General features: G+C 45.1%; 1 long non-coding RNA gene across 1 annotated transcript; it reads right to left on the minus strand.

Annotated features, from left to right (window-relative positions):
- Nucleotides 1–14,271: 14,271 nt before the first annotated feature.
- LOC120729306 lies at nt 14,272–15,099 on the minus strand. The gene is made up of 2 exons (XR_005694884.1): nt 14,934–15,099; nt 14,272–14,694 (listed from the first exon to the last, which is right to left on the minus strand). It is a non-coding gene; the product is annotated as an uncharacterized LOC120729306 (long non-coding RNA).
- Between the last annotated feature and the right edge of the window lie 10,714 nt (nt 15,100–25,813).

The following is a 25,813-nucleotide window of genomic DNA, read 5'->3' on the forward strand; positions in this document are numbered from 1 at the left end:
GTTTGTTGGGCACGCTGTAGCGTGCTGTACTCTGTCATCCACCCGTCGACCATCTGTCAGCCTCCATGCATGATGACTCACACACACACATGCAGATTATGGAAATACAGGCTAATATTAGCTCTCCATATGAGCGTCCACAGGGCGATGATGAAGCAGCATCTTCTTCCTCCAGTCGCTCTGTTTGTCCTGCAGGTTTTAAACTGAGACGTGTCAGTGAAACCCAGAGTCCAAGCAGTCGGTGAGGAGGCATCACAAACACAAAACATCTGAAAAACGCGTCACGTTTGTGTTCTGAAAACACACGAAGCCGTCTCCATTGATTATCGAATAAGTCTGTGTGTGGCGCTCTTTACTTTGACAGTTATAAAGAAGGAAACGATCAACCGTGTCGACACAGCGAGTGAAAACTGAAGAACTGAACCGGAGCTCATCATTAAAGCGCCGCCAGCTGCTAACAGCGACACCAACAACCGATCCGGTGCAGTGTTAGTTTAATATTAATCTTCTGTCCTCGATTGGGTTTTTATTTATTTATGGCCACATGTCAAAGTCCAACCCTTCATTTTAAACAGGAACACCTTTCATGTCATTTATATCTGCAGACTTTGTGGGTATAATGGGAACGTGTGGTTGCTTTTAGGGAACATGTTGAATAGTTTCACTGCTGCTGATGATGAAGGGAGCTCGTCTGTAGGAGGACGGTTCTCCCTCTGACTTTGTGACGTGCTTCATTTGAAGGTAGCACGATGTTTATGCTTTTTAACTCCAAGAGGCTCCTTCAGTCTTAAAAGTTCACGGGGACGGGTCACCTACGTCCACAGTAAACCACCATCACTCATCAGAACCGGTGACACCAAATATAAGTCACCTATCATTTTTGAGGTCCCTGGGCAGGTGATTCAGCTGCCGCTCGTACCTTGACCTTAACGACTCACATGACAACAGACCGGGCCAATGACTCGACAAAGAGTCCGCCATCAGCCCTTAGACCCAGAGAAGCCTGTTGGGTGAGAGGGAAGTACTTACACCCTGAGAGCGAGGGCTCCTGCATCTGGATCCCAGCTGCAACATTTAAGCAAAATCAAGCCAAAGAAAGAGAAGGAAATCAGTTTAGGTCCAATAGTTTTATTTCTTTACAAAACGAGAGCGCAGACTCGTGAAGAGCTCAGACAGAAGGCAGAAAGATTAGTCTACACTTCACTTTAGTCACAACAACTTTCAGCCACGTAGAAAATATAGAGGAGCTCTGTTCACGCACTGAAACACACCATCGGCACGTCACCTGCACCGTAAAAAAATAAGAGCAGATAAAAACACAGCTGAGAGACAAAAGTTTAAGCTTCACTGTGCTGCGTGGTCAAAGACGCAGAAACGTCTTTGTGTCATTTGTGTTTTCCTTACACTGAAACGGGAAATGTTTTATTTTGAAAATCACGTACCATTAAATGAAAACTACATAGCGAAGCATTCAATCACACCGCCCTGCATTAAGTAATCAGATTTCTGCTGTTTTCATTGACATCACCAGATTCAGTAATGCTGAAGTCAAAATGACCCAAATATTCATTTTTCTCACAAAATAAACAAAAGAACTGTTAAAGAAACATGCGCTCGTTCTTTTTATTTATTAAGTTACTGTGAGCAGTGACAGTTTCTAACTTCGTGTTTGTAGTAGGTATGACTGTGCAAAGACAATAAAGAGTTATCTTCTCGAAAATGCAAACAGTTTTGATCAGAAATTGTCCATTTGTGTCGGTTGTGTTTCAGCTCCTCCCACCGTACGGTGACACAACCCCCACCCATCTGCATCGTACTCACAACCCGTTGCACCCTAAAGACCGTCAACATCAACACGACCGCCGTCACCAAAGAGCGTTTCAGGAGCCTCACCCCAGAAACTGACTGCCAACCTCAGACTGAGTCATTTAACTCAGGCGGGAAGACTTGAAGAAGGCGGGTCTTCAGAGGCCTCGTCGCCTGACTGCTATAACCCCATCAGACTACGCTCTCTGAGCGAAAATTGGATAACATCTTGGAGAAGCTCACGGCTCTCCAACGGGAGATTGAGAGGCCAGTGGCGGACATTTAGATCAACTGTGAAATTGACACGCAGTTGTTCACACTAAAGGAAACCACCATCATTTCATGCGGCTACCATATCGGCGCCAGCTGTGGTCTCAAGGCTGGAGCTGAACATAACAAATTCTCACCCTGATAACAGACGTGTTCAGGCTGTTCCTTTCCATCCTACAGACCCCCCATCCTGGATTCAAACGCCTTCGAACGCTTATCCGCGGCTACTACCGCTCACCTCTCACCCCCTTACCCACCCTCGCTGCTTCTCATGTGTTTATGGTGTTGTGTTGTGGAGATGGTTATGCTCTCTGTGCAGAGGAAGGTTGCTGACCAGTATAGTAGAGGTCTTTTTTCCCTCCTCCACTTCCCATTGTCAGCAACCACTTCCCCTCACCATAACCACCAACAGTCACTGATACGTGATTTAGTTTTGGACCCGTATCCAGAAGCAGCCGTCACCAAAGTAACTCTCCCTCCGTACCACAGTCCTCCACACGCCCGTCAAACCGATGGTCGGGTCACCCAGTGTCACGTCACAGTGACAAAGTAAACCTTTCCCCCAAATCTCTGATGTTTTGTTGCTGTGTGGACGGAGGGAAGCACCCACAGATCCAACGAAACACCGAGCTCATGTTCACAGCTGCCAAAAACGTGATGGAGCTTTGTTTGAAATCAGCGAACCTCAGGCGGGCGAACGGTGTCAGATTCATACAGCAGGTTTCTGCACGTGTGTGCACGTGTGTGTGTGTTTTTAACTCTGGTAAATTGTTCCTTTTCCCAGTTTTCATGTCCCAACATGTAAAAACAGCAGAAATGATTTTCAGACTTTGCGACCTGTTTGTTTCCGAGTGCAGAGAGAACAAAAGCGGCTCACGTGTCCATGAAGCGCCAAGTTTTTATCAAAACTAAGAACTTTGCATTAATAAAACACAACATTCATGTCCAGACTGAGAAACAATCACCTGTTTGTTGGACTTTAAAAGGTTCACGCTGTCACCAGGTAAAGGAACACTGCAGAGAGAAGGACACGTGATTCGTACATCTACACGCCAGCGATCGCTCAGCTGTTTCTGTGACACGTTGTCAAAGCCACGACACAGAGCATAGAAAACATCATTTGTTGTGAAAGATTTAAAAACTGCATTTAATAGGAGAGACTTCACAGTTTCAGGGCATTTCCACAGGAGCTGCATAAAGGGAAAATCCACCAGTGCTTCCTGCGTGGGTCCTTAGGCCACTCTACAGTGGGTCCGTCCCACTGTGGTGGTTCAGTCGTTTGTGTTTCTGTTTAACGCTCCTGCCTCTTTGGCACAAGTCGTGTTTTTTCCTCTCTGTGGTTGTTTCACTCAAACTCTCACAGTGACAACCATCCACCACCTCTGGACCTCGTCACGTTCTTCACGTTACGAGAAGGTGCTGCAGAATTTCACCGGCTCTAACTGGTTAAAATGAACTATATGTATGCATCACTTATATAGTTCAGCAGCTCCGTCAGCTTCCACCAGTATGAGGTTGAAGTCCTCAACAGTTTCCTCTGAAACGCAGCGAGGAGCCGCTCACAGGAGCACCACGATCCACACACCGAGTTTTGGGGATGGTTTGAACATAATGGCGGTCTGCTCCCGAGAGTCCGCCAGGTGGCCGTAACAACAAACATCTCTGATTGCTGTAATTAAGCGTCCAGTGGGCGGGAAAGGCGAGCCAGGTGCTGGGCGGCTGTTCATGGGCTGTCCTCCTGGAGGAACCTAACAAAGCTAACCCAACTAAGTAACACGAGCAGGTTCTATTTGTGCGTTTGCAGACGTTTTCTGTCGCTACACGGCTCTAATGTGAGTGAGCAACGATGCTTTCACTTCTCTCACTCAGGTTAAGGAGTCGAGCGAGTTCTTGTCTCATCGCTTCATTGCTGGATTGGTGCATCCTACATATAACCTGTAAGACATTCGTATGACTGCAGCATACATGTTCTGATCGGACGCGCAGTAATACTGTGAATATTACTCGACTTAATCCAGCAGAACTAAGAATCTGAAATTCAGGTTGATCGTCGTTCCGATGCTGCAAAGCTGAACCGACACGCTTTGCAAATGTACGACTAGAAATGTGTATTTTCACAATATCTGAGTGGTTTTCTGTCTCTTTGCAGCTTTTTTGTCTGTTTCTGGTCATTTCACGTCACTCCCACAGTCAGTGGACTTCTTTTTGCCCCCCTCCCAGTGCTCAGTGCACCCACCCAGGACTCTGGGTGGATTTTCCCTTTAAATACAGCATGAACAAACAAAGAGTTTGGGTGAAGCAGCAGCAAAGATGAGCTCACACGTCGCTGCTTTCCCAAAGTCTGAAACACAGAAAGAAAGACACGACAGTAGACACGACGTCCCGACTCCCTTAAAGGGTAAAAAACAGCAGCGACAGAGCTGCTGGAGTTTCTAATCCTATGTAAACAGACTTGGTGTAAGGCAAGGAGGAAGAGGAGGATACAGTTAGAGAGAGACGAGGGACAGGAAGAGGAAGAGCAGATGGTTGAAAACGATTAAAGGGCTCAGACAGTCAGACGAGTTCTTTTCGACCAAATAAAGAAAACCAACGGCTCTGCTAAAGTACGGAGGCTCAGGGGCGCCATTTTCAGTCCATCATCAGTGTTTTTAAACTGGAATTTATTTTCCTTTGTTACATAGGAAAATCCTGCTTTGAATAACTATTTCCTAGAAGTGGATCATCCAAAGTTTAACATGTTTTTATTGTGTAAAATCAACACACAATGTTTAGATCAATAATTCAAGGTTTTTGTGACTTTACCTTACAAAAATGCAAAATGCATGTTTCATTTGAAAGCTGTTGAATTTTTTATTAAAACATTAAAAAAGAAAAAACTGGCTCACTCAGTTTATGACTGAAGCTGTGATTCTATATGAAACATAAATCTTATTTATGAAGCAAAGTTTCGTCTATGATTAAGAAATTTGAGACTTTCTGATATAAAAATACAGTTTTGAGGAAACGTGCTTTAATGTTATGCTCGAACATTTATTAACACAACGACACACTGTAAAGAAAACTGCACAAAACAGATTAGCTGTTCATTAGCTGTAAGTTTGATCAGTTTCAGGGTGAAGACGCGCACACTGAGATTTTACTTTGAAGGTTTTCATAAAAAGGAAGAACAAACTACATCTGGATCATTTTGTTTGTCAGTGTTACAAAAATAAAAGCTTCCTTCCTGTAACAGGATGTCACGTTTCAGTCATTTATTTTGAAGGTTTATCAGATTGTGGATAAATAGGTCGTGTCCAAATTCATGGGCTGCATCCTCCTGAGACCGCATTTGTAGGCCGTCACAGCGACGCGCCGAAGGCTGTCCAAATTCGTAGACTCCTCCGAATGCAGCCGACAAATGCGTCCTCCTTTTCCCCGAATTTTAAGGATGGGTCGGGTGTATCCTTCGTGACCTACCATATCCCAGAATTTGTAGCGCGGCCCAGCCAAACTCCAGTTTCCAACAATGGCGGCCGCTACTAAGTTTTAAAATCACTCTTATTAATCTTTCTGGGTCACAAAATAAACTTTTAACATATTTTCAGGCCAGAAAGTAGCTGTGCAAACATCAAATATCAAGATATCACATATTTGCAAAAGTGCTTCAACGTTTTCGGAGACGTCTGCTACCCACCAGCTCGATAGCTAGCCGGGAGCTCGAGGGTCACTGATGCGGCCGAGAACGGCACAACTCCCGGCACATCATGTTCAGATCACCGCGGAGTTTCGCTGCTCAGGTTAAACGTGATATGTAAGTCACTTAGACAACCTAAAAATGTTATTGTTGGGCTTTTTTCAGTGTTTTATTTGTTCCTGAGTAAATCGGTTTGGCTGAGATTAAAGTTATTAGATTAGATTAAATAAAACTTTATTAATCCATCGGGTGGGTTCCTCTGGGATTTTCACACAGCTGAATAAACGTCAAACAGAAAACTGATTAAACAGAAGTGTGAGACGGTCGAGAGTTTACTCCAGTGTTATATTTTAGACAGCAAGGAGCAGACGGACGAGTTTATTAAACTCCACCGAGACAGCGGTGACGCAGATCTGAAGGCGAGACCGTCCAATTCCACAGCCGTTTACTTCCGGCCTACCCGACTTTCTGAGGACCCGCCCACGTAGACTCAGGGGGATGCAGCCCATGAATCTGGACACGACCATAGTGAACTGGATACTTTGGCCCACCGTCAGCTCATTATCACTCTTCCTGTATTTGGCTCTCAGGTTCGGCTGCACGAATGACGACACTTCCTGCCTGCTGTGTTTATCCACGGAGGCTTAATGAACGTCTCACTGCCTCCCTCGTCTCTGACTCTCGCTGCTCTCCCTGGACTCAGCCGCAGGGTCTTTGTCGTGTCTACATTAAAAAGAAAGGAGGGAATAAGGGTAATAACTGAAGCCGTCAGTGTAATCCTGGGAGTTTAGCTGCTGTTTGAGCTCCACCTGCGGACGGAGAGCTGCAGGGAAAACGAGCTGGCTTCACTCCCATTTAGCAAATAAGACATAAACTACACAGGATTACCTCGGCTGTGCAAATGGCTCCACATTTGTGAGGAAACGAGCCTGAGTAGGACAGCCCCCCCTCAGACTGCATATCACTCGTGTTTGGAGCCTCTGGTACTCCACACATCACTGCATAATAATGTGGAGCCACTCAGAGAGCACACAAATCCCCACGGACAGAACAAAAACAAAGTGTGTCCACGTCTTTGTCCCCACAGTGCAGGTGTACGAGACTGCGTGCGTGCACACCTGTCCACGGCTTTAAAGCACATCTGCACAGGTGTGCAGCAGCTGACAGTAGCGTCATGAGAGTCTGAGAGACAGAGCCACTTACTCACACTTCTTTTACTCCGTTATCACAGTTTTTCTTCTTTATAAGCTTTAGCAACATGTGCTTCACCTGCAAACTGACTGATGGAGGCAGGAGGGGGACGGACGGGAGGGGTGGAGCTTAGTTTGGCAGTGAGTCGCTGTGTGTGTTACAGGAAGTGCACGTGCACAGACTGTATATGATATATTGTCACAGGTGTGCCTCGTGACAGGCAGCCGGGACATTTTGTGACACTGTGCGAAGAAAAGCAGAGATTAGAAAAGTGTTTGTGAACTATTTGGAGTAATATACTCAGTAATGCACTCATTTACTGCTGAGTGTGTGTTCTTACATGTGTTGAGTGTGACATACAGTGACCTGTAAACTCTATGGAGACACAGAGAGTATGATTATTATTATTGAAAGTAGTGTGAAAGAAAAGGACTCATGGAGGTCACGGTAAAAGAAGGTCTTCCTGTTAAACAAACGACAGCAGGAAACTCTCCAGCGTCCCTGTGAGGAAAACGTTTGAAGCCTCAAACAGGAAACGGGTTTGTTTGTCGTCACGTTGGTGTTTCGCTGTTTGAGTCGTGACACAGACGAATATATGACCTGAGTCTGTTTACACGATAATGATGTCAAATTATATTTGAATTATAACAATAATATTAATGTTACATAGTAAAAAAGCCCAAGTTTAACCTATGAGATCAGATTTTCTTCAGATAATACATGTTTATGCTAAATTTAAAAACAATCTGGGAATTTTAAGTTGATCAAATTATGAAAATCTGCTGAAATGTAGGACTGAAGTCATTCTTTCATTTTTAACTATAAAAATCGAACATTTCAGGACCAGAGTGCTGAAGCCCAAATATAAATTTTTATTTATTTTAAATGGAGTCTGAAGCCCGTTTGGAGCTGTTGGACACGGACGTGTCCATGACAGTCAGCGTGACTGGAGCAGCAGAGCGAACGAACTCTTCAGTGATGCTCACTCATGTGCTGAAGAAATCAAAACTGCTGTCTGTGATGTGACGGAGGGCTTTGCTGGGACTGGAGCGAGCCCCAAAACTTTAAAAATGAACGAAAAAGAAAATCCAAAGATCTCAGATCCACGACCCCGCTGTGCTTCGATGAGAAGAGGCCTCCCTCTGCTGCACAGGGACAACAATCACCCGTTTCGCTTTCTGCCGATGGCTTCTCCTTCAGGGTCCCCCCGGCAGCAGCGCCCCCCCAAAGTGCCTCAGAGACTTTTAGAGTTTCACAGAAAGAAAGAGGGAGGAATACTGGGAGGCAGATCCACGGAGGCACAGGAAACGGGTCGGGAAACCCCGTAAGTCCCAGTCTGAGGATCACAAACATCTTCAGGGACGCCTGACTGCTCATTGGGTTGGAGTTGGCAGTCGATGCCGTCTGTTTCGCGTTGCCATCCACACCTCAGCTGACCTGCATGATGAAAACCCGGAGAGGGGAGGCCTTTCATTTTCACTGGCTTCAAACTGTTTGTCTGCTCGAGGGGATTTTTCAGCTCACAGGTTTGACAGGAGACCTCCGACCACGAGGAAGCCCTTTACAGCAGAGCTTCTGCAGGCGGCCCGAGGAAAAAGCAAAAACACATCAGTGCAGAGCTGCTGCTGTGGGAAGAGGTCTCCTCCACAGCTGTTCTCTCTGCTCCCATCAAACTACAGGAAAAGCTGCACCGAACATTTAGTGCAGCAACGGAAATTAAAGAAATGCGTATTTTCTCTCATTACAGCGCGATGAGCCTCGAAGTCCCTCAGGTACTAAAGCTGCTCCAAAGCAGCAGGTCAGGAGAGCAGCGCTGTGACGCACGACAAGCTCGTCCATAAGTGTGTCACCAGGTCTGCTTCTGATAAGAAACTATTAAATCCATTAAGTCCTCCAGTTTTGAGATTAGCAGACTGTCGTGTAGCAGAACTTTGATTCTCTGCCTGAAAACAGGCTGGAACACGTTTATGGAGAGGAAATGGAGACATGGCCGTGCTTCCAGAAACAAAAACAAAAAGCACAACAGACAAAAACTCAAAGTCTTTAAAGGGTTAACCTTCGAGGACAGTGGGCTTCACCTAACATGACTTCCTTCTTGCCTCGATGGTTTCAGCCACTTTATGGAAAGTCTGCATCTCCAAACAGACGCAGAGTTTGATGGATTCAGGTTCATTAAGCACACTAAACTGATCATATAGAAGAATTTACAGCAGCTATTTCTCATCCTGTGTTTTAGATGGGAGACTTTTCTTCATCCCACTTGGCAGTGTGGTAAAGTGTTTGGCAGAGTGTCTGAACTGAGATTTAACAGTGAACCATGATCTGCTGCGATTGGAAGGCAGACAGAACATTCATGCTTCCAGCACAAGAACCTAAACCTGCTATATTTACTGAAATATTCATGTGACCAGGTGATCTAACATGTTGGATTAAACCCATTCATCATATTTGGAACTGAATATAATCACCACACCTTCCACACGGGAACATTTGACCCAGGTGTTCTGGCAGTAAAGTGTCTCAAATATACAAACTTTTTATGAGACTGGCTGAACCCAAACTGCCGTCACGGCCCTGGATGGGTCACGATGACCTGCTGACTGTTCAGATGTTCACAGGTTAAGCTGTGGAGTGCTCTGGACCTCTGGCAGAGAGGAGCACGGTCATCGTTCAGTGTGATCGCTAACTGAACCTGTTGAAGTCCATAAAAAATGAGTCCGTGTCAGCACTTCCAGAAACGTCGCAATGAAGCACACTGGCTGCGCTCCTCTGGGATGGCTGAAGGTGTGAGAGCAGTCTTCATCATTCCGGTTCTTCTTTCCTGTGATTGGATGCAGAGACTGAGGTCAGACCCACCTGTGGATGTGATCTCAGCGCCAGCTGTGGCGGACAGTCGGCTTCGGGCCAGACTGGTGAAACAGCAGCTGAGGATCGTTTGTTTTCTGTGTTTTGGCTGCAGACATCACCGGTTACTAAGCAACACCCGGCAGGAGGACGATGGAGAGATGTTGGAAACATCTCGGCTCTGCAGACTCATCAGCAGAGCCTCTTCCTCCAAATAAGGCTGCGCGTCCTCAGTGAGCTTCAGCAGCTGTCAGAGTAAGTTCTTTGAGTCTGAGTCAATAAAAGTTCAGAAAGAGAACAAAAAGTAAAAGAAAAACCAAAAAGACTGTCTTCTCCACGAGAGACGGCAGCCCTGACACGCTGCCCGGCAGGCAGCTCGCTGCTTGTAGAAATCCGTCACCTGTAACACTCGGAGCGCAGGGATTTCTAAACGTTGGTGGCTTCTGAGCAAAAATGGCACCTGCACATCTCAAACCAATCAAAACTCCAAACGTGCAAATTGATCTGCATGAGCTGTTTGTTCATATCTGAGGACTTTGCATGTCTTCAATACTTTCACACATTTCCAATTGCACTGATTTATTTGAGACAAATGCAGATTTTTACCCAGATGTGCTGCCTGCCGGGCAGACTGAGGCGACAATCAGACCGGAAGCTATAGAAACACAGAGCGCACGTTTCCCTTTCCCACTGCCACACTTCATATATAACAACAACGCCTCAGCAACACCAGGTAAGAGGCCTAACATCAGACTAAAGTGGCTGTGGAAGCAAACCACAGCTGCTCACATCATCAAAGTTATTCAGCGATTTGGAAAGTCGTGTTTTTATTAAACTTGGAGCTCACCTTTTCTGCTCGAACTTTTCACCAACTTTCTGTAGAATAAATAAACTTTATACACGGCCTGGTTTTGCTGATTTAGCAGCCAACAAAGTGTCACAGAGGCATATTTAACCCTGTGGCCTGTCGTCTGGTTTCTCTCCGCCTTGTGGGAAAATGTGCACCTGTGTTTGTGCTTCACCTGCTTAGCGTGATCGTCGCCTCAGTTTAACTGTCGTTTGTCAGGGTTGCTGCCTCTCAGGCTGCCTGTCAGGAAATCCGATAATCAAAGGTATCCTTCTCCATGTAGTCGGTCCAGGTGGAGGAGGGCATGCTCCGATACGGGTCCAGGAGGATACGGAAACAACGGACGATCAGGAGGCCCAAGAAGATGAAGAGGATGAGGACGAAAACGAAGGCCGCCCTTTGCTCGAGTGTGAGGAAGGCGGCTGAAGCTGAGGACGAAGACGATGAGGAGAAGTCTGATTCCGAAGCAGAGAAGGTGCTGCTGTAGAGGTCGTCTGCCATGTTGGGGTGAGAAATGTTTGGTGGCTTCAGAAGCTGATTCTCCTTCTCGGTCCAGAGGAGATGATCATCTTTGAGTCACGAGGTCAGCGTCTGAAATGCCTGCAGAGATAAACAGCAGAGACAGGAATGTGAAGAACACTAACCTCTTATTATTCTACCCTGCAGCTTCAGAGAGAAGGTTAAGTTACAACGACAATAACCAACGAAGTCGACGACACCGGGCTGTGCACTGAAACACAGCATCATCTGCATAGCTGCAGAAATGACCTGAAATCCTAAAACAGGAGCAAGAATGAACCCTGCAGCTCGCCGCGTACACAGAAAGGGTCAGTAACATTCATTGGTGCTTTCTGGGAGCATGTGCGTTGTGATGCTTTGTAACCTGCGATGGACAGAAGTGTTTCCAAGAGTCTCTTTGTCCTCATAAAGCCGAGCTGTGAACGTCTCTGTAAGTTCAGTGTTTCCTCCTGCTGTTGTTCTCCTGCCAGCAGCCTGTGGGCGGGTCTGTGGGCGTTGTTCCTTTGAAACACTGCTTCTGGAAACAAGCTCCTCATTTGCTTCCCACATGCAGATTAAAGCTGAGCTCAACAGGCTTCAAATGTTGCTGCGTTTTCCTCCTCTCTGCATCCAAAACCTGAAAGTCAAACAGTGCTGGACTGAACCTCTGCTACTCGCATCTCCTCTACAGGCCACAAACCAGGTGAACATCAGTCCTCGTCCAAACAGCATGGATATGAAGCATGCACATTGAGTGCTAATTGGAGAGAAGGAGGTTATCAAAGTGGTTTTCCAGGCCTCCTAATTTAGAGTAAAAAGAGTTCACAGAAATAGTTTGAGGATGAAGCTCGGGATGTGTGCAAATGGTTCTGATGCATATTTAACGAACTCTAAACCGGATTTCTGTTGTTTTCTACTGTAGATCTAAGAGTAATTACTTAAATCCTCATTCAGAGTGTATTACTATAAAATGCGATTCACTGTGAAAGTAGTATAACATATAAACTACAATATACAGCATAATTTTTAACTTAAGGAGTAAGTTGCAGCCACACTAAAATTTAATTCCTTGAGCTGAATGGAACCTCATATATTAATAAAAGTATTTGTTTATTCAAACAATGTGAAACATTAGTAATACTATTAATTAATAGTATACTTGTAAGGTTAGTATTGTGATAGAGTCAAGTATATTTTAATTATACCCTTGTAGACATTATGACATTATGCTAGTACAATTATGGTGAACAAAAAGTACATCTAAAAGTTAATTTCAAGAATACTGTTATGTACTAAAACGGGGGCCAATATAGTCCCAAGAAGCATTATTAGTATACGTACTAGGTAAGGTATACTTGGGGAATATAATTGAAGTATACTTATTTTTTGTATGGCCAGCAACAAAAACTAATGGCTACATTTAGAGTAATGTTTAAAAATGACTTCATTTAGCAGGATGTTCCTTTTTTCTCTTCTTATTCTTTCTTATACTGGACCTTCATTTGGTTTGTATAAGATGGTAATTTTTAAGACACCTCTGCCTAACTACAGTGAACTGACCTAATAATATGCTCTGGTCGTCATTTTACACAAGGTGTCACATCCATGAAACCTACACCACTAACCAGCATCAGTCCTACAACTTCACTCTCAAAATTAATAAATTCTGGGACAAGCAGAAACTGTATTTTTAGCGGTGCATTTTGTTGCAGGCCAGACTGCTATTAAATGCTCTCCTAAAGAAATAATTCCTTTGTAGCACCACTTCGTCTTGGTTCAGAAGAGATGTCCTGATGTACGTGATAATGTAACACATTATCACAGTTTAGCGCGTTGGGTTGTGTTTTTAAAGCGATTGTTACATTTTTAAAGCTTTTTAATGCGACAGGTGCGATAGCCGACACCACACCTTCACCTGACGTACAACGTGACGTATGACGCACACGTCGGGTATTCACTTTCTAAACAACAATGGGGATAGAAAATATTGCTCGAGGTGGTTAATGCTCCTTTCGCTGGTTGCCAACCACCATTAAATAACAGCAAGAAGAAAATATTGATCCGCTTCTCTTAGTTTTGCACGTTTAAGCCGCGATTCAGACAAAGCTGCAAAGCAGGAGAACAACATGGCCATCAACTATTCTGTGCCACAGATCCAGTTCACTGCAGCACAGAGTGATGATGAGACCGTTAACATGTGCAAAAGTAGTCAGAGGTAACTGGATGTTCAATCGGGTTAAATGCAAGGTTGATCGGATTATATCTGAAGATCATATGCTATTCGTGATAACTCTGCTAGACTCCAAATTGCTCGTCCATGCGGGAGTATCCCAAAATTAAATGAAACCACTTAACACTATTTCCCTAAAATGGACTGACATGGGACACATTAAAGTTGGATCGGAACCAGCTAATCAGTCTGAAGGTAAGTGTTTTATTCACTTATTCGAGAGAAGTCCGAAATGCGTCCTTAGTACTGTTTGTTTTGACTTTTAAGCTACCAGGATATTTTCATTCAAAGACAAAATGTCAATATCTATGAATGTGGAGAAAAGACTGGTTAGGTAATAGTTGCCGATGGATTTATGAGACTTAAAAGAAACTTGGACGTTTGCAACAGGTGAAGCGGTGAACTACCGAGGTTGCGCCCAAATGCTTAAAGCTGTTAGCTGGTCAGTGTTTTCAGGTGTGCTTGTACTACCTGTACGGTGCGGAGTGCTGACTAAGTCATGTTAAACCCATTAAAGCGTCGAGCTCAAATATCTTTTCATGTTTGTGCACTGCTCTCTTGTCGGCACACATTTTCTGTTTATTGAAGCCTTTTGTGAATAATTTTGATCATGTAAAAACTGGGAATTGGTCCCTATTGACAATACTCTTATTTTTTGCATTGCATATGTCATTTAGGAAAGGTAATTGGTCACTGAACTTTTTGCAACTGTGTGTATTTCTAAGTTTTGTGGCTTCAGTGCACGCAAATTTATATTGTTCAGTTTGTATGTTAAAAGCCTGCCAAGCACCCCAGGGCTGATTATGCTTGGTAAGAAGTCATTCATGAAATAGAGCTGATTAGACCATATTAAAATTTCTGTTTGGCACAGGAGCTTTTCGTGGACACAGGTATCCAGTCTCTGTTTTGTTAGCTCAAATTTCTGTGATTTCCTTTATAAACCAAGGTTGTTGGACATGTGTCTCAGTGAATCCAGCAAAGTAACAATATCAAATTTCACATTACATATTACTGATCAACATAGTAGTCTAGCTACACCAACAGCAGGAATACTGAAGTCAATACTGTAAAGTTTAACAGCAGCACAAACTATAAACTCCAAAATAACCATACAGTTGATTCACCTCCGGTACTTTAACTGGGCTGACTCTTTGTTGGGTGTGTTTAATGGGCAGAATAATTCCCAATTATGTACAATTATAATATGTTAAAACGGACTTATGTACATAAGGCCATTAATAATTAACTGTACGTAGCTATTTGCTTTATGACTATCTAGACAGTGTGAAGAAGTATTGAAATTATTTTATGTTGCATAATGACAACATGTTGCCCCTATACATTTAAGGAAAAAGTTCAATGACCGCCACCTGCTGGATGGTGAGTGCAGAGGGGCGTGTAATTGTTGAGCTGGACAAAGAGAACATCTTTGCTGATGCAATGTCAGTCTTCTTTGGTTCATTCTATGTATTGAACCTGGAATACCAGGAGTCAGCGTGTGCAAGGTTTTTTGTAAGGATAAACCCTGAAGAGGGAACAAAATGTACCTCCAAGGTTGGGACAAGCAGAAAGACTGGGACCACTGTGAAGCGAAAGGTTGTTCACATTAACCCTCATGTCACAACTTTCCTCCAGCGGCTTACTGAATTTGAGTGGAGAACTTCAAATTAGGTAACTGTTTTTACCATTTTTAGTAAATTTCTTGTATAATTTAAGTGACCAATGTGTGTTACCCATGTCTCCACAGATGATCCATGGCCCATGCTTTCTGGTCATTTACACGAGTCGAACAACAATGAAGACAAGCTCTCTCGCCATCTTGCAAGACGCTGTCTCTGTCCAATAGGTTTTTTGAGTGCAAGTGTTGATTTTTTTTCCTGCTTTTACCTGTTTGTTAAAAATTATTTCAACTACTTACACTTTAATTGTCACATGTATTGGCTCACCCTACAAATCAATGAACTCAGTCCACAAAGCAAGGTCAGGGTTCAGTGCAGGTCAGTCAAGTTCCTTCACACCACACACGCTCATCCATGTCGTGGACCCTGCTTTGTGCATTGATTTGGTGGTGTGAGCCAGTATTTTGGACAAAGTGTATATAAAGGCAGAAGTGTGGGGCTTGATATTATATTCATTACAATTCAGTTTATTTGTATGGTGCCAACAAAATGAATGCCACGGCACTTCACATTGTAGGTTTAAGACCCTACAAAATATAACTAAGGAAACCCAACACTTGAGCATATGTTGTCTGCCATGATATGGATATGACATAATATCGTTATTGTTTGTACAACCATCTGAGAAAATAATGGATTGCATGGTTTAGTAAAAACAAGTGCTTGCTCAATGAAAATATGTTTTCAGTTCTTTTCAGTTTTTGATTGTGGAAATGTGTATTTCAGCAGGGAAGAATCAGAACTGAAATAAAGTGGTGTAAAGCACATGAATTATATTTTGTGTGTGTGTCTATCTATCCATCCATCCATCCAATTTTTTTGGAACCCTCCAGTCTCTTACAGTATGTTACTGTTAACTGAAATTACGGTAAATTACGACCTGTTAAAAGAGTAAATGACTGCCTGTTGGGACACGGTATCCTCTAGCAGAGATGAATATTTTTGGCACTGATGATGCGTGATAACGGTAAGTTACTGGTTAATATATTGCAGTTTATTACCTTGCAGCGGGCTTACAGTGCCATACCGTGAATAAACGGTAGTATACCAATTTCTTAATCACAGTATGATGTTACTTTGTTGACATAATTTACGACATAACGACATAACGGTATCTCACTGGCGTCACTGTCGCCGTGAGATACCGTAAAAAAGGCTACGGTGCGTTACCATAATTTGTCCAAGAGTATTATACCACACCAGCAAAAAACGGTATCATCCTGCAGAACGGTGAGCTACCGTAACACGGCATGACGCTGGCAACAGTGACGCCGGTATGTTACCGTAAAGTGGCGATGAAAAGTCTAACAGTGCACCTCAGGCAGCTCTGGTTCACAGCTGCCAGCGCTACCCCTCGGGGAGCAGGATGATTGGGTGTGTCAGCTCCAGGTCACTAACCCTACACTGCATCATATCTTCCAACAGGTGCAGCTGGTAGCTTGTTGGCTCTTTAAACTTCAGGCATCCTGCTATCAAACTGAGGCCTGGCCTGCAAATCCACACAGTCACAGCAATCTGACAGCAGAAGGATGAGGATTATGAATGAGTTTAACCACGCTTTGGATGTCATGTCAGAAGACTAGAAGACGGCGCTGGTATAGCCTCATGTTATACTGCACCACTGAGAAAGCTGCAAAGTAAATATGCATGCATGCATGTCAGCGCCTGCACCTCAGCTGTTTAAACACACCTGTGGCATGGTTTAAAAACTCGCGGGTTGGCACATTCACAACATTTTCACAAAACTTGACCTCTGACCTTGATTTGAACGCATCCAAGCTCTATGTCGCCTTGTTCTCAAAGGTGGGTGTCCACGGCCACCTGACACCCACCCGCCGCCTGGCAGGTTGATGACAATCAAGTTTACTGAAAGCACAAGCTTCCACGTGTAGGGATAAAAACAATCCTCGTCCTGAAGTCAGGATTTCTCAGCAGTGTGGAAAATGCCCGGCGGCTTTCCGCTCAGCTGGAAGATGACGCGGGTCAGGATCAAGACGAGGGCCAGAGCACCTGGAAGGGTGTCTTCATGGCTCATTGTAGTTCCACTAAAGCTGTTTTCCTCCTTTACAGACTTTGTAGGGTGGACAGGATCACACACTTTGTTAAATGACTTGTTAATGAGGTTGTATTAGTGGTTTAGCTTTGGGGCTCGTCCTTGGATGGTTCACCTGCAGACTGTGTTATAAACACTCTGAACAGCATGCATCCGTCGGTGAGTGTACTCACTGATGTAAAACCTTTCAAAACATCACTTTGCATCGCGTCGTGATGGCGCGTGTGATCAGTTTCAACGAGGCGAGGGCAGGACGCCCGTGGAGGGTTTGCTGATGGTGCACAGCTAAACTTTCTCCTCCTTCCCTCTTTAATATTTCACCGCTGCCCGTCTCCTCCTTCATTCTCATTCAGTTCAGCTTCACTTTCTGAACTTCTGCAGGAAAAGAAAGCGAGGTGTGGACTTTTTGAGAACATGGAATCAGTCCTTTAAAGCTGATTTCCATCATGTGGATGCTATTTACAGTTTTATTAGAGGCCATGTTGAGCTGATTCATCACTGTGGAGGTGAAAGCACACACAGCAGCATGCTCTGCTTTATAATGCAGGAGTCTCAGAGTCCCTGCAGGCTGCAGCTGTGGCTCTGAAAATGCGTGAAAACCTAAAATAAGTAATTAGATTTGATGGAGCAAATCATGCTGACCTCAGAGGTGCCACTCTCACTCAGAGCGCCATCAGCGTGAAGCCTTTGAACAGCCGTCACCGTAAAGATCAAAGGAATGTCGGAAAGTTCTGGACAAGTTTGAACTGGGTGGAGGTCAGAGCTCACTGTGCTGGTTCATAACGTAACGGCAAGCAGCCCGCGTGTTTCCTACACATGAAGTTCATGACAGTCACGGTGCCACTCCACAGCTGAGTCGGGGGATCGGATGGTCGGGGGTTTGAATCCACTGAACGGCTACCCCGAGGCAGGTACTGTCCCAACACACTGCTCCCTGGGATTGGTGGCTGCCCACTGCTTCACAGAGTGAATGGGTTAAATGCAGAGGACTGATTTCCCTGCGGGGATCAATAAGTATACATCACATACGGTCCCGTTAACCACAGACTAACCAGAGACACTTATTCTCTGCTGAGAGCTCAGAACAAAGCTTGGGAGATGCTGCAGCTCTTAGTCCAAGCGAGGAAGAAGCTGTCATGGGGTCAGGGCTCTGGCAGGGCTTTGAACGCCTCACTGACTACAAGCCCCTCCCCCGCTGCTTTCTACCAGATAAACTGAACAACTTCTATGCGTGGTTTGAGGTTAACAACACCACCCGGGCACACATGCTTCCACTGCCACCGGGACACCTGAGAGGAGAAAGGCCAGCATCAACCCACACAAGGCGACAGGACCAGATAAGATTCATGAGCTTTAAAGACACTTCAGCACATCAGGCAGCCGTGCCACGACTCAAGAGCGCCATCATAACTCCAGTGTCAAAGAAAGCAAACCCAGTTCGGCCCGTGGCCCTCACACCAGTTGTGAGCTAATGCTTTGAGCGGCTGCTTTTGAAGCACATCAGGCAGTCGTGCTGATGCAGCTTGACAGAGATGGTGACCGATTTCAGGAGGTCAGGCGAAGATCCCGACACTGACCTCACCATAGATTGTGCTGCTGTGGAGAGGGTCAGCAGTGTTCCTGGGTGGGCACCTAGCTGACGGCCCATCCTTCTCCACCAGCAGACCAGCATCAAAAAGGCACAAAGCATTTCCAGCCCCTCAGGAGACTCAGGACCCCCGACACCTCGCCCCACAGAAAACATCCTGACGCTAAGCTTCACAGCTGGTTTGGCAGCTGGAACAACAGGCTTGTTAGGACTGCCAGTAGGATAGCTGGAGTCCCTCTCCCATCCCTGGAAGCAGTCTCCATCATCAGAGACCCCCCACCACCACCACCATGGCCTGTTCTCCCTCCTGCCATCTGGTGACAGGTAGAGCAGCTGCAGGAGCAGGAGGATGCTGAAAGGGTTCTTCACACAAGCTGTGAGGCTGATACAGGACTGTGACCCCCCCCCCCCCCCCCCATCCATGCAGCCACACTGTAAGACCCACAAACAGACTGTGACCCCCCCCCCCCCCCCATATACACACAGAGAAACAACACACTCCTCACACACTCAGCCTCTGTGTGAGGACTGCTGTAGCTGAATGAGTGTGACTGCTTACACCTGAGTTTGCTCTCTTTATCCTTATTTTAGGTATTTGTTATACTGATTATTGATTATTATAGACACTGGTGAGAAACAGCGTTTCGTTTCAGTCTGTGTTTTTCTGTACATGCAGTAAATGTGGCTCATACAGTCTGAACATGAACCCGGAGCCAACATCCGATCGAATCGGACGTATTATTGATCAGAAAACGTCGTCAGAAACAGCAAACGTTTGAATCACAGAGTTTAATTTTTGTTGAGCAGCCCGAACGCTTTGATTTAAAGAGTGTGTGACACACACGCGCGCACACACGCACGCACACACACACGGCGGTCCAGCTGTGAACGCTGAGGTCGGGTTACTTCCTGCAGATCAAACCTCTCTGCTGTGTCGTCTGTTGCGTAACATGTTTGCAGCCGCTCGAGTGAAGCAATGTGTTAGCGTGGAGAGAATGGAGGAGTGGGAGTGGGCGAGAGAGGAGGATGCTGATCTGAGTGGGAGAAAGAGAGAGGAGCCTTCGAAGGATGAGCTGTTTGTGGACGCTCTGAAACCAGACGGTGATTCAGAGGAGAGCAGGAAATGACAGCACAGTAATTCAACAGGTAGCTAAACTGTTTATGACCCTGTTTCCTTTATTTTTACATATATGTAGTTGTTTTTCACTGGTGCAAACACCCTGGACGGCTGAAACGAAGCCAGTGTGATGTCCTATCAGCTGCAGCTCCTCCTTTGCTGATCAACTGATGAACTTGATCGATGGAAAGCTGTTTCTGGTTATTAGTCTGAAGGGAATCTGAAAACCCAACAGTGTCTGCAGTGATGTGTTCACAGCAGTGGCGTGTCCAGCGGGGTGGCCTGGGAGGGGCACAGGCCACCCCCCCAACCAGACTGGCCACCCCAGGTGCCACCCCGAAGCTAAAACAAATACATTCAATGAAATATCAAATGTATGATTATGTTTTCACAGTGAAGCTCAGATATCCGAGTGTAAGTGAATGCAGCATCGGCTTCTGCACTATGAGCATCATGTTAGCAAAGGAAGGAGAGCCAAGCACGAAAGAGGCACCGCAGAAAACTATTTTTCGGCGAAAGATTAACACCAGGGGTCCCAGTCCACGAGGGCCGGTGTCCCGGCAGGTTTTAGATGTGTCCTTGATCCATCACAGCTGATTTAAATGGATAAATTACCTTCTCAACTTGAAGTTCTCCAGAGGCCTGGGAATGAACTAATCATGTGATTCAGGTGTGTTAACCCAGGGTGAGATCTAAAACCTGCAGGGACACCGGCCCTCGTGGACTGGGATTGGGGACCCTTGATTAACAGGTTAACATAGCTGGACTGGTCATCAGCCCACCGGTGATTTGCCCAGTGGGCTGATGACTTATTTATTTATTTATTTTTGTAATGGCACGAACAATGAGAGGTGGTGGATTGGCCAGATCCTGGCCGATGTGTAAAAATAACTCAGCTGTTTGGTGGTGGCTATGGCGGAGCTCCCACAGAGGCCAGCAGGTGGATGAGGGAAGGGGAGGCAGGAGGAGCAGAGACCCGAGGCAGCCGCCGGTCCGAGTGTCAGGTGAACTGAACTTCAGGTAAGAAGTTATGACCTGCAGTCTATCTGGGTCAGATATAAACCAAGTTTAGGTGGAGTTTATTTTCGTTATGCTGACTTTTTCGTACTGCGTACTAGCTAGCACTCTTGTTTGTTTATCGCCCACTTTGCGCCAGAAACAGGAAACCAGCGGATGTCGCGCTAAACAACAGCAGCACGTTTAAGCTTGATCAGCTGTTGTTAGAATTTATTTAATATTAATTTCCAGTATCAGCTGATGTTTGCTGGAGCCACAGCTGTAAAGCTGCTGGTCATGATATGGTTTGGATATCTGGTGAGAGGGAAACATGAAGATGAAACCAGGAGATGTCCTTACTGAATCATCAGAGCTGAACAGGTGATGGAGAAACAGGTTTACCTTTTAGGTCACATGAATGAGTTGAAGTTATGAACTGTTTCTGAGAGACAAATAACACCAGGATCCTTTTCTAAGTAGCTGACAGCTGGTAACTGTGCAGGGGCGGGTCTAGCAAAGTTTAACCAGGGGGCAGGTAGGGCATTTACAGGGAAAGCGGGGCACAAAGAAATACTTTTCTTTCTTATTCTCATTTAAAATGTCTTGCTTTTATTAAATAATTATCTGAAAGTTTTTATCTGACGTAAAACGTAAAGAAATCATACATATACCAACAAGACTGTACATCACTGTCACAGCAGCGTTTGTTTTCATTCAAAGGCTTTATGGCTTTACTACCTGGTGGGCCGGTCTGTAGTCAAAATGCCTGACTTTTTGTCCCAGTCCAGCCCTGCAGGTTAATACTGGCAGTGTCACCATGCCAGCTGACTGGATTTCATCATTAGCCAGTGTTGTTCTTGATCAATATTACCAAAGTTTACCATAAGGCAGCATATAAAGTATTTACTTGCTTTCAGGTTTTATTCAAATGTTAGTCTTTTCAGTTGTTTCTCCACTTTTTTCCTATTTCAAAATCAAACACCAGTTTGTGAGAAGATTATCTTGTTTTTTTAACAGGCAGATAAAGTTTTGCATTGGAATTGGCTAATTTGCCAATTGTATGTTAAAAATGTTCGTATTTTAATATTCAAAAATGTTTTTGCCCAAAACATATGTGCACTACATGTCAGTAAAAATACTCTGCAAATATTGCTGTCCTTGACTGCTGAGTAAACACTGACAAAGCACTGATTGTATCTCTTGTACTTTATCAACGCAGTATCTAAAAACTTTGCACCGTAGTGGTTAAAATCTCATTCTAATAAGAGTTAAAAGCGCATTCGGTTATTAGGTTTATAGTTTTATTGAATTATGGTGAACGGTTGGTAGAATTGTTTTTAACATTATCTGCCAATTACATCTGCCACCCTTCTCCAAATCTGTGCCCCTACCTGGCCCCCCCAACAAAAATTTTCTAGACACGCCACTGGTTCACAGGTGAGTCTGGTCCCATCGTTGTTATGCTCTCTGGGTCAGTCAAAGAGAGAAAAGAGCATCACATGACCTGGTCTGCATCACCCTCAGCTTCCCACTCAGGGTTCCTCAGCCTCAGCATCGATTCCTGGCTGAGGTCGTCAGCCTGGAGCCACTCTGAAGGCCAGTTTGTTTGATGAGGTAAACAGGCTGCTGGTCGCATGCTGATCAGGGCCAACCTGAAAAACAGGGAAAACAAAGCTGCTTGCCCAGCTAACCACTGGAAACCAGAGCTTCTTGGAAAGAGTGGGGCAAAACCAAGCAAGTGAAAATGTCAGGAGTTTGGTCTCTTTCTAATATGTTTCTGTTTCAGGGTTTTCCATGTCGCTGGCTCCTGGTTTACATTTATATCATACTTCTTCCCGTTCCTTTGGATTCTCGTCCTTCAGGTATGTGAGTCTGTCATTGGTTTGGTCACTTCCTGTCTCACTTTGGTGGTCTTCTGTCCCCTCTGCTGTCATTTCTAGTTTGAATTTGGTAAATCCTCTTTCTATGCTGTTTCCATCTAACAGGCTCAACAAGTCGTGCTCCGGGATTGAACCATCAACCTGCCCTACCACCTAAGCTACAGCCAGCTCTCCACATAATGGAGGGGCAGTCATCGCCATTGTTTTGTGACCCGTCTCTGAAAATGTCACGGTTAGTGTTGTGTGGCAGGCAGGATGGGGACCCAAATGCAGGACTCGAGACAGAGGAATAAACTCAAACAGCAGCTTTACCGCTGGAAAACTCACATCAAACACACAAAACTAAACTAGAAACAAGAAACTCAAACTAGAAAATAAACCAGAGCCATGGAGGGAAACACAACACAATGAGGGTACGACAACGGACAGAGGACAACATAGGGTTTAAATCCACAAGCAGGACAACGACAGGAGGGGGAACAGCTGGGACTAATCAGACCTAACGACACGAGGGGACGCACATCTAGATACACAGAAACAGGAAGCACACAGACTCAAACTCAAGACATGCAAGCTTAACACAGGGAGCGTGGGACACGGGACAAAGACTACACACAACACTGAGGAAGGAAGGACTCCACTATGAACTACTGGAAACCAAACGAACAACAATAACCAAATAATATAATTACAGAGTCAGAAACACTAACACAGCAGACTCGGTACTGTGACAGGAAACGATTTGGAAAAGTTCAAAATCAAGAAGGAAAAATGAAAATGTTACAATCTTGGAAAACCATTCAATCCCACCCAAAACCACTGCTCTATGTATTCTGTTAAATAATGAGCCATCCATACTTTTATTTTGGAAGTTCGTGTTCTCTGCATCGCCGTACTTCCTGTTTCACACTAAGCTTTCTGTACTGAATTAATCAGTTCCTGGGCAGATACTTGGATCAATCTTCAATGTTTCCTCTGCTGTTTCACACATTTATAACAGCAAAGATTTGACAGCAGGTCAAACAACAGCGGCCTTGAAAAGCCAGCAGGGGGCGCTCCCTGAATCCAGACCCACACTCCAAACAGTTCCTGATTATAAAAGCAGGAACGAGTCAACAACACACAGACAGCAACATCTAGAAGAAAAGTAATTAAAACTCCACCTTTAACAGCAGTGTTTCCTGCTGCCAGTCCAGCCTCTGAACAACAACCACACCTGGATTATTCATGACACATCTGCACTGCAGGTACAGCACACAGGAAGTCTGCACTGCCCCTTCATGGCGGTCAGTCTTTAGTGAAACACGGGTGGTGGCAGCATCGTCCTCCAACCAGGCTCAGGATGAGCATGAAGATGTTTTTAGAGGAAAATCCAAAGATGAAGTGTAAACACCACAGAAGAAGCCTGGACACAGAGCTCTACTGACCGACAGGTATGAATGGTGCCTGGCTCAGAACAGGGACAATAATACATGCACATATGTTTAATATAGATATATAAAGAGTGTACCACCCCTGCGAGCGGTCTGTCCTTCCAGCTCGGGTCCTCTACCAGAGGCCTGGGAGCTTGAGGGTCCTGCACAGTATCTTAGCTGTTCCTGGGACTGCGCTGTTCTGGACAGAGATCTCCGATGTTGTTCCTGAGATCTGCTGGAGCCACTCGCCTAGCCTGTGAGTCACTGTACTGACTGCACTGGGACCACTGTTACCTTCACCCTCCACATCTCCTCTGAGCCCTTGCTTCTCCTGTTCCTCCTTCCTGATGTTGGTGCTTAGAGCTTGTTGCTGCCATGATTACCCCCTCTGTGCAGCTTTGTCCAGCACACTGGATTACTTTAATGTAAAGTTTAGTGTTGGCCACGTGCAGCATTCCAGATAACAGTCCACTGCAATGTGTGTGTGGGTATGTCACTGGTGTTTGTTTTGGAGGGTTGGAGGCAGTGAGTAAGGTGGCAGGAGGGTGGGGGTCAGTGACAGTTCAACAGCCTGATAGCAAAAAAAAAGATCACATTCATCGCAGAGACTGACATAATCTGAGCAATCAGCGACTGCTGTGTCAGCTGTAACCTGCTGTCAGCAAGTCCACGCTTGCGTGCAACGTTTCGGTTTTAACTTTGGGAAACTGAGATTCTGCAGGAAGGAGAGCCGCGAATAAATCCCTGGATTATACATACTGTCAATTTACTGCTCTACTGTTTCCTCACTGTGTGTGTGCGTGTGTGTGTGTGTGTGTGTGTGTGTGTGTGTGTGTGTGTGTGTGTGTGTGTGTGTGTGTGCGTGTGCGTGTGTGTTGCTGCTTTCATGCAAGAAAGAATTCAATTAACAGATGATGTAGTTCCACCAAGTCTCCAGTTTGGCTTTGACAGCAGAGCTATGATGGTACACACACACACACACACACACACATTTTTGTCCAAACTGATATTTTGGAGACAACATTCTGCACAAACAGCTTTTTTTAGTTATGATGTAACTGCTGATTCGATGTAAGGAAGCATCTCGCTCCATCATCCACTCACACAGTGGATCTCTCCATAAGCCACTCTCAGTGACAGTGCATGCATGGTTGTTCAGCGTCTGCAGAACAAACAGCAGTTTCAAAGCGTCCAATCGTTTTGGGCTCCTGTGTCGGTCCCAAAACGATCTCCAGTTGAAACAAAGTGTTTCTTTTATTTGCCTTTCTCTGGGACTAAAGTGATACTCAGAAGTATTTTGACAAACTAAAAAGAGTACAGGAGTTATTAGTCGCTTATTGCTTCTTTGATACGATGCTTCTTCTCAAGTGGAAAGTCTGTTTATTTTAAAGGGTGCCATATTTATAAGGGCAATGCATTTGTGGGTGGAGCAGCAGACTTGAGTGTGTGCTATGAACAGATTCTTATTATTACAGCAGTAAGGTGTAAGTGTGTCAGGATCGGCTGTAGGGCAACTTCAAGCCAGTGTTGTTAAAACCCACAATTTGAACACAGACCAGTAAAAGCGACTGGTGTGAGCCACTGGAACTCTTCGCTAAGAAGAAAAGCTCCTAGACTCAGAGCTCTGAAGTGAAGGGTGATATTTTGAGGCTGTGCTGGAGAGACAGCAGCAGTGAAACACTGCAGGAATATTTAGACAGTGCTGAGCGCTGGGCGAGGCTGTGGG

The sequence above is a fragment of the Simochromis diagramma genome, unplaced genomic scaffold, assembly GCF_900408965.1.
Source record: "Simochromis diagramma unplaced genomic scaffold, fSimDia1.1 OVJJ01000297.1, whole genome shotgun sequence".
In the NCBI taxonomy this organism is placed as follows: domain Eukaryota; kingdom Metazoa; phylum Chordata; class Actinopteri; order Cichliformes; family Cichlidae; genus Simochromis; species Simochromis diagramma.